General features: G+C 32.8%; 1 long non-coding RNA gene across 2 annotated transcripts; it reads left to right on the forward strand.

Annotated features, from left to right (window-relative positions):
• The first annotated feature begins 204 nt into the window (after positions 1 to 204).
• LOC136273159 (uncharacterized) lies at positions 205 to 6,439 on the forward strand. Of its 2 annotated transcripts, XR_010711373.1 has the most exons (6): positions 210 to 310; positions 855 to 2,712; positions 2,884 to 2,943; positions 3,039 to 3,086; positions 4,185 to 4,266; positions 4,567 to 6,439. It is a non-coding gene; the product is annotated as an uncharacterized lncRNA (long non-coding RNA). The 2 variants fall into 2 exon arrangements; XR_010711372.1 differs by having other exon boundaries at positions 205 to 2,712.
• The last annotated feature ends 3,334 nt before the right edge of the window (positions 6,440 to 9,773 follow it).

The following is a 9,773-nucleotide window of genomic DNA, read 5'->3' on the forward strand; positions in this document are numbered from 1 at the left end:
ATAAATAAGTGGGAGAGGTAGAATAACTACCACAGCCTAAATCAAATGAAAAAGGAGAATGTGTTATTGTTTCAGTCTACTTGTTAACAAAATGTAAAACACGTGTACAACCCGTAAAAATTAACAACGTTTTAATTGGCTGTTAAAAATTATTATGACGTCACAATGATATTACGCGTCACGTTTGTTGTTGATACATTTTATACCCGCAAGAAGTTCACTTTAAATAGGCTACAGCAAAAATTTGAGGAAAGTTTTACATTAGGAGTCGAAGAAGATAACATCAACATCGAAAAAGGATTAATATATCGTACAACATTCGATCTTACCAGTTTTAAGCTAATAACATTTTTTTTTTAAATAAAATTAGAAATCATCTTATTTGCAAACTGTTGCAAGTAATTAATGTAGGCAAATGTGTTACGTAAGCTAACGGCGATGTGAACTGCAATTGCTCTTCTGGCATATGTTCAAGAGCGTTCTTTGGAATTATATTTAAGCACCATGTTCATTAAAAACAACACAAGTTATATATGATTTAATTTCATCATTTTATTTTATTTTTTAATTCGAACAAAAGTTATACTTGTAGTTCTATGTAGCAACCACTTTATATTTTCCTCCATGATATACTGATATGTGTTAACAGAAATATAAATGATAAATTCTCGTTTATGTCGAATTTCAAGAAGATATCCTTCTTTCAGATTACTAGAGCATGAACAATTTTCTACAAATGTAAAACAATATTGATGTAGGAATATAGAATAATAGACTTTCTAGTTATTTATCTGTTTAATATGTTCTAGTTTCAAACACAAACTGAAGATATAATACTTTATCTTATTTTATAGCATCGACGATTTAGAACTCGAAGAGTGCTGTCGATCAATAAAAAGATTGGCGGTATACCCTCATGGAGATGTAGAGGCTGGGACTGGGAACATGATTAGGACTTTTTACAGTACTGTCATTGTGTCAGGACATTAACAGTACTGGCACAGTGTCAGGACTTTAATAGTACTGTCATTGTATAAGGACTTTAACTATACTGTCATTGTGTTAAGGCATTTACAGTATTGTCATTGTGTTCGGACTTTACTGTACCGTCATTGTTTCAGGATATTTACAGTACTGTCATTGTGTTATGACATTTACAGTACTGTCATTGTGTTAAGACATTTAGAGCAATGTCATTATGTTAGGGCATTTACAGTACTGCCATTGTGTAAGGACTTTACTGTACTGTCATTGTTTTAGGGCATTTACAGTACTGCCATTGTATTAGGGCATTAACAGTTATGCCATTGTGTAAGGACTCTACTGTATTGTCATTCTGTCAGGACATTAACAGTGTTGTCACTGTGTTAGGACTTTAACGGTTCTGTCATTGTGTAAGGACTTTTCCTGTACTGTCATTAAGTTAGGGCATTTACAGTACTGGCATTGTGTTAAGGCATTTACAGTACTGTCATTGTGTTAGGACATTTACAGTACTGTTATTGTGTTATGACATTTACAGTAGTGCATTGTGTTAAGGCATTTACAGTACTGTTATTGTGTTAGGACATTTACAGTACTGTCATTGTGTTAAGGCATTTACAGTACTGTCATTGTGTTAGGACATTTACAGTACTGTCATTGAGTAAGGACATTTACAGTACTGTCAATGTGTTATGGCATTTACAGTACTGTTATTGTGTTAAGACATTTACAGTCCTGTCATTGTGTAAGGGCTTTTACTGTACTGTCATTGTGTCAGGACATTAACAGTGCTGTCATTGTGTCAGGATAACTGCAGTACTGTCATTGTGTTAGGACATTTACAGTACTGTCATTGTGTAAGGAATTTAACGGTACTAGCATTGTGTAGGCACTTTTACTGAAATGTCATTTTGTTAGGGTATTTACAGTACTGTCATTGTGTTAGGTCATTTACAGTACTGTCATTGTGGTAGGACTTTTACTGTACTGTCATTGTGTCAGGGCATTAACAGTTCTGTCATTGTGTTAGGGCATTTACAGTGCTGTCATTGTGTCAGGATATTTGCAGTACTGTCATTGTGTTAGGGCATTAACAGTAGTGTCATTTTGTTAGGACATTTACAATACGGTCATTGTGTCAGGATATTTACAGTACTGTCATTGTGTTAGGACTTTTACTGTACTGTCATATTGTTAGGGCATTTACTGTACTGTCATTGTGTTAAGGCATTTACAGTACTGTCTTTATGTTAGGGCATTTACAGTACCGTCATTGTGTTGAATGTCAGGAAACCGTCCATGGTGTTTCATAGTTTGAATGTAAAGTTTGGTGAAGTTTAAGATGAAAAATACAAGGCAGGCAATGAATAACCAACCAGATTTTTAAAAATATCACTGCAATAACGAATTATTAACCCATAAATTTCAAATGTATTCATGCAAAAAGAAGGGAACCTAAATGCTTCAGTTTTACCTTCATTCTCAATTGTTTACTGTGCATTCTTTTTCAAAAGAGTTAAAAAAATTTCTAATATGGTCATGATTATTACAGTTCCCTCAAAACAACAGTTTGATATGTTTATACTGCATTTACTAAGTATTGTAGTCAAATTTCTATTAATTGAGTGACAGTGGGTATAATGTGTAGTAACTTTTCATCGATATTAATTTTTTTAAAAGATCACACCTGCTGGTCCAAAAATAAAGAAAAAAACATGGCGCTTACAGGTACATACATTATTTATACAAAATTATAGAAATGTACGTCATCTGGCCTACATCTTGATATTCAGTTTTATACTGTAACATTAAAAATTTCTTACTGTCGCCAAGTTCAATAAATAATCCATGTTTGCGGTTTCATGGTCAATCCTGAATAAATTGTTCGTTTGTTTTTAGATGCAGCCAAAACAGACACCCAATATCAAACCAGATCAGAAGATATGCTCTCCTTTAAAGGTTACTTTGTACTTTATCTTTTTGATTCAACTCCATACTTCACAAGCTCTCCGAAGATTGCTCTTACTTTTTACATTTTATTTCATTTCCTTCAGAATTTAGAAGATCAAATTTCGATGATGCTTAAAACCATTAGATACTCCGTAAGTTATAAAAATGGCCTATTTATTTTGATGTTGTTTTCGTTTTGTATTTAATGAATAAAAATTAACAATATACCGGTATTCAAAGATTCAAAGCATGACAGGGAAAGAGACGATAGACCCTGTAGATGTGAGCTCTATTTCACTCCCCACCAAAAAGATATAAAAGAACGCAAGGCAATTAAGGAGAAAACCTTATCAAAAATCAAGACCCAAAGACAAAGATATAGCGAAAGATGTATGTAGATTTACCATACTGTAAACTAATTTAAATTCGCGACGACTTTATATCGCGAAATCCTGAGAAAATACTGGTTTAGCACCAAAGATTATCTGGAGAAAAAATTTTACCAGAAACAATTTGAGTGCCGACTAGTGGCAAGAAATATTTGTGACGACAAGACTCAATCATCCGAACCTCGGAAAAAGTTTCTATACGCGAATTAAAGTTGGTTAATTTTGATACAATTAAATATAACAAGCATTCTGAGAGTATTACACGTCCCCTACCGGTTTGTGGAAATTGTGAAAACAATGCACTGTTATGCAGAATATCGAACCCGAACATAAAAAAAATTGGAATATGAAAAATTAATTTTCTCGAAAATATGTCAACCAGACGCTACAAAAGTGTAAACTTGATCTGTAGTTTGACATTTTGAAGCTGTTCAGCAAATTTCATATTATTCCTCAAACGCATAAAGAAAAAAAGTGTGGAAAACTGAAGTGGGACGGACTGGCGGACGCAGAGGAAAGCTATAGTCCCCTCCGGTGAAAACCGGAAGGGGGCTAATAATGATATATTTGTTATATATTTTACTGATAGTCAAAACCAAGTTTATCTACGATTTCTCTCTTTATATATGATTTCCTGTATATATATGATAGTTGTATAGATAAATAATGACATTTCATTGTACAGAACTATATGACAGCGTCTTTACCAACTGTGACTGCAACCGAGGAAGGGTACCAGCAGCAAAAAGTTACGGAATGTCACCGTTGTGTACACGCGAGCGAGTGGTGCGTGTGCATTTTTCTGCATGGTACTGGGTTTCCGCATGTTATATTGATGTTGTTCAATTTAATTTTCAACAGATACCAATATTAGTCCCCAAACCATACTGACAGCGCATGCGCCTTCAGACGTTGTATTGCCAACAAGAACACCGATAAAGCCGTATGCATCTACTTATATCTCATGTTAACGGTTTTTCAATGAAAGTTCGGTCTTTTTTTTTAATTATATTTCTTTACCATCATCAGTATGGGAGTGTACTTTTTACATTGGTATGTTTTTAAGGACCAATTATAAATCGACGTCAATTTAATAAAACTGATCAAAAAGGTTAAATAAGCATACATACAAAGTATCTATATAATATGTACTGCATGACAATTTCAAATAATATATACCAGTTATAAATTAATTACAAATTGAATTCTTTATTTTAATTTGGCTCACTTTTTTTAATCTCAGAGTTCTCGAAAACGAATGATATCCCAGGCAAAAAAAAAAAGAAAAGGAGAAGAATTCGGAGAAATAGTCATGAAAGAACAAATCGCAAAATGTTCTTAACTTGCGATCTAATTTTTCCACTCCTTTTGTTTTGTTTTTGGGTTTTCTTTTTAGGTCACCTGAGTTTATTGCTATCCGTTTTCGTCCGTCGACGTGCGTTGTGTGACGTGCGTCGTGTGCGTTAACAATTTACTTTTTTTACTTCTTCTTAAAAACTGTAAGGCTGATTATTACCATTTCTGGTGTGAGGCATCTCTATGGTAAGAGGAATCTAAATTTTGAAATTCATGGCTCTACCAACCCCGGGGTGCCCAATGTGAGGCCAAATATGCAAAAAAAAAGCCAAATTTTAAAAAATCTTCTTCTCTACTTCCACATATGTGAGGAAAAACTGGTTGCATAGTCATAATGTCCATCAAACCCTCTACCACAATTGTGAAATTCATGACCCTGGGTCAGGGGTTCAGGCTCTAGGGTAGGGCCAATATGGCCATAAAGTTAAAATGTATTAAATCTTAAAAAATCTACTTCTCTACTCCCATATATATTTGTTAAAATCTAAATGCATGATTATAATGTCCATAAAGCCCTCTACCTAAATCGTGAAATTCATGACCCCTGGGTCAAGGGTTCAGGCTCTAGGGTGGGGCCAATATGGCAATATAGTTAAAATGTATTAAATCTTAGAAAAATCTTCTTCTCTTCTCCCATATATATTTGTTAAAAACTAAATGCAAAATGATGTCCATGAAGCCCTCTACTAAAATTGTGAAATTCGTGACCCCTTGGTCAGGGGTTCAGGATCTAGGGTGGGGTCAATATGGCCATATAGTTCAGTAAAATGTATTAAATCTTAGAAAATCTTCTTCTCTACTCCCATATACATTTGTTAAAAACTAAATGCCTGGTTATGATGTCCATGAGGCCCTCTACCAAAATTGTGAAATTCTTGACCTCTTTGTTAGGGGTTCAGGCTCTAGGGTTGGGCCAATATGGCCTTATAGAAAAAATGTAATTAATCTTAAAAAATCTTCTTCTCTACTCCCCACATGTGGGCAAAAAACTAAATACATGGTTATGATATCCACAATCTCCTTTACCTAAATTATGAAATTCATGGCCCCTGGGTCAGGGGTTCAAGACATCGGGGGGAGGACAATATGGCAATATAGTGTAAATGCATATAATGTTTAAAAATTTTCTTCTCTATTCTAACACATCTGTATAAAAAAAAACTGACTAATAATTATGTTTACCAGGAAGTCCTCTACTGAAATTTTAATTTTCATGTCACCTGGGGTATGGGTTTGACTCTAGGGCAAGGCCAAAATGGATGTATAGGTGTTAATGCATATAATGTTAAAAAATTATCTTCTTTACTCCCACACACTTGAAAGGAAAACTAAATTCATGATTTTGTAGACCAGATCTTTAATTTTTTTGCCAAAATTATAGGTTACATAGTTCTTTTTTGAAAGATTTCAGGCAGTTCGTCATTACAAATTTATAATTTTTTTTACTCCAGAATTCGAATGAAATCTTGTTAATTACCGTAAATGCATACATGAGACTCCTCGACAAGTTTGTGTATGGGTTATATGTTACTCAGGTGACCGTTAAGGCCAATTGGCCTCTTGTTATAATTATTTTTTGTTTATCTTATTTTTTTTGGTCTGTATGTTTGTTTGTTTGGTTTTATTATTTAATACCTGAAATATTATATTCAATTTGTTCGTTGTTAATTACATATAATTTGAATGTTTTTCATAAATTGTTGCAGGTTTTACATGCAACTATCAGCATACATACATTTTGTGTTATTTGTAATAATGAAATGCAGAAACCGAAAAGAGAAGGTAAGAAAAACTATTTGGTGGCTGCCAAAAAACTATCGTGATACTGAGAAATATCTATACCTAATCGTGATACTGAGAAATATCTATACATTATTGTGATACTGAGAAATATCTATACATTATTGTGATACTGAGAAATATCTATACATTATTGTGATACTGAGAAATATCTATACATTATTGTGATACTGAGAAATATCTATACATTATTGTGATACTGACAAATATCTATACATTATTGTGACAAATATCTATACATTATTGTGATACTGACAAATATCTATACATTATTGTGATACTGACAAATATCTATACATTATCATGATACTGACAAATATCTATACATAAAAGACAAAATGATGTCATAATATTTCAGCAATTTAATATTCTTTATTTTATCTGTATGTTAAGGTTTGAAAAGGTCTTCCAACACATAACTGTTTTCTTGAAGGGCGTGCGTTGAAAATACGCTGTAAATGTTTATCTTTGTGTATAACTTCTCACCGTATTATTTATTAATTTATTTTAAGCCAGGTTACTTAGTACTGCCTATTCTGCGATGTAAACATTGGAATCGAGTATCGTCGAGGCTTATTTCAGTAGGTAGTGCATACTTTTTAATTTTTAGAATAGATATTAGATTAGCCCTTATAAGATGGGAGTTTTTAGATATTGCAATATTGATTAAAATTGATTTAATATCAATGTTATAATTTGATTTCCAATAATATATTCTAGGGATGTCAATTTTACTCGGTTATTTTAGTCGATTTATCGGAGGCTTTAGTCGAGCGATAGTCGAGTTCTCGATGATTTAAGCTATTTGAAACTGTGATACTTTTTTTTAATAAAATAATGCTTCTGCCACATTCATCTCATCTTAAATTAAAAAAGAATTAAAAAACATGATTACATATACTAAATTTATTTGATTTAAAATCAATTGAAAAGTATTTCATCTAAATATCCGTTAAAAATAGAAAATGTCCCAGCTTTTCCTTTTTTCTCGTGACTCTCACATACAATTAAGCTCCGTATCATCTTATTAAAAGCAAATCAAATGAGACCTGTTTCACGGTACTTAGCCATTGTCTGTGCCAAATCAACAATCAAAGAATAACGATTCTAAAAACAAACGCCTTATGATAATTATTGATATTGTTTAAGTTTTGGTCATACAAACATCTAATCCAATAAATAACTGATCATAAGAAACACAAATTGTTCTCGAGTACATGTCTGCCTTAGTAAATCAAAAGAGATCAATTATTAGCCACTTCAAAAATACACCTGGGACATGGAAGGAAAAGAGTGAAACTAAGCACGGATCAAACATGTCGTGAAAAGAAAACAACATTCGTAGAACAAAAACCAAATATATATCTTTAAACTCTATTCACTTTATTACAAGTAATCGACTAAGAAAGTCGGTGTATTAACATCATGTAAATGTTCAGCTTTAGTTACGAAAAATACCGCAAGAAAGCAAGTCAAATGAGTGCTTTGGTATTAAAGGTTGCCTTAAAAAACTGTAAAAAGTGAGACATGCATGCCGTACGTATTAAGGTCAAACAAGTTCGAATTTAATTGGCATTTCTTCTCCAGTATAATGCATACACTGGGATACATTTAATTGCATTTAACATCCGAGTATTTCGTCTATCTACGGATGTTGTTAAAATCGCTGTATTTATATTAGTCGAGTTTAATTGAATATTATTGGGTAGAATTAACCATAAAAATCAATTAATGCATTAGGTGCACGCAAAATTCTGTGCTTTTATTTCACAACTGCCTAAAAGTCAAAACCCGACACGTTAGGTAAATGGCAGTTTTCCTGTTCCAAACACCCGATTACGTGTGTCTGCGGGAGATACAGAACTAGGTTTGACAACACGAAGGGATTTAAGCGCGGTATGTGTACCCCGAAATAATTAAAGCCTTAATTCTATTGGTTTGTCGGTATGATGTGCGAGTCAGACCGATATATAAATAAAAGACCCAGCAGAGGCTCTTAGAGGATCCACATTGCATTCAATGATAAAGTGATCCATATCTTTAGGAGGTCGTTTTTATATCATTCAATATGGACTTCTAACTATTTGGCCTATTTTCTCTTAAGTCCTATTCCATTTACCCTACCAAACACGTATCTGTGTCAATTATGGAAGCAATTATCTAGATTTTTTGACATAATAATCTCTTTTTATATGGTAACTTTGCCTAACCTTTATCGCGTTTTGACTTGAAATAACAATAAATATAATTAATCTAGTCTGTTCAGTAACACAAAGTACGGTTTGCTTTGGTCACTCAGAGCTAGTTCTTTACATTAAATTATGTCAGTCAACTTTTAATTATATATATTATGTTATACTGAATCCCCTGTGGTCAGTGGTCACCAGACAGTTTTTCTGTACAAGCTAGATTTACAGGCTGCATAATTCAGAGGCGGATCCATGAATTGGTGTGCTTTTGTATTTTGTCGGGGTTTTCTTACCAACAATATGATCTTTTAGAAGATCAGTGAGAGAAAATTAACCCACATCCTAATGCTTGATTTTAAGTTTAATTTAATTTAATGTTCGTTAAAGTTAATATTCTTTTATTGAAGTGATTTATTTGATTAGAATACGAAATTAGAGGATTACTGTTGAAACACATAGATTCTTTAACATACCAATGGAGAAATTACTGTTCAGCCATCTCGTTTTTTCAATAACACTGCATGTACTTAAACAGAGCATGATCCTTTTTCCGATCTTAAATGTTTACCCAAAGTTGCTGAATATCATATGTTTTGGAAAGAAAAATGATGGGTAGGGGACCTTCTTCTTGTTATCAATTAAATGATGCACTGGTATTTAACCTGTATCTTTGGTTAACACCCACCCCCATCCCGTTCTAAATACGGTAAATTAGATTCACGAGTGTTAACAAATCATCATACTATCAACAAATTAGAAATTCAGTTCCAGAATTTGTGATATAAAACTATTTTTTCAAAGTGTGTTAAGCGTGTCGATACTAGAATATGTACCTTCATAACGCACTTTGAAATTTTTTTTAAAAGTGGGATAACTTTGTCCAAAATTTAACGCATTTTAAAAAAAAAATTAAAGTGCGTTGATTTTAATTTGTCAAAAATTTAACGCACTTTGAAAAGATTTTTTTCAAAGTGCGTTGCCACAAGACAGTAAGACTGAAATTACGAGAATCTGCAACAATCTCTGATAAGTCTTTGAACAGCTAAAAAAAATACATGTACGTTGGTTTAAATTGACACTCAGAGATTCATCTCGTGAAAATCGT

This window comes from Magallana gigas, chromosome 2 (assembly GCF_963853765.1).
Source record: "Magallana gigas chromosome 2, xbMagGiga1.1, whole genome shotgun sequence".
Lineage (NCBI taxonomy): Eukaryota > Metazoa > Mollusca > Bivalvia > Ostreida > Ostreidae > Magallana > Magallana gigas.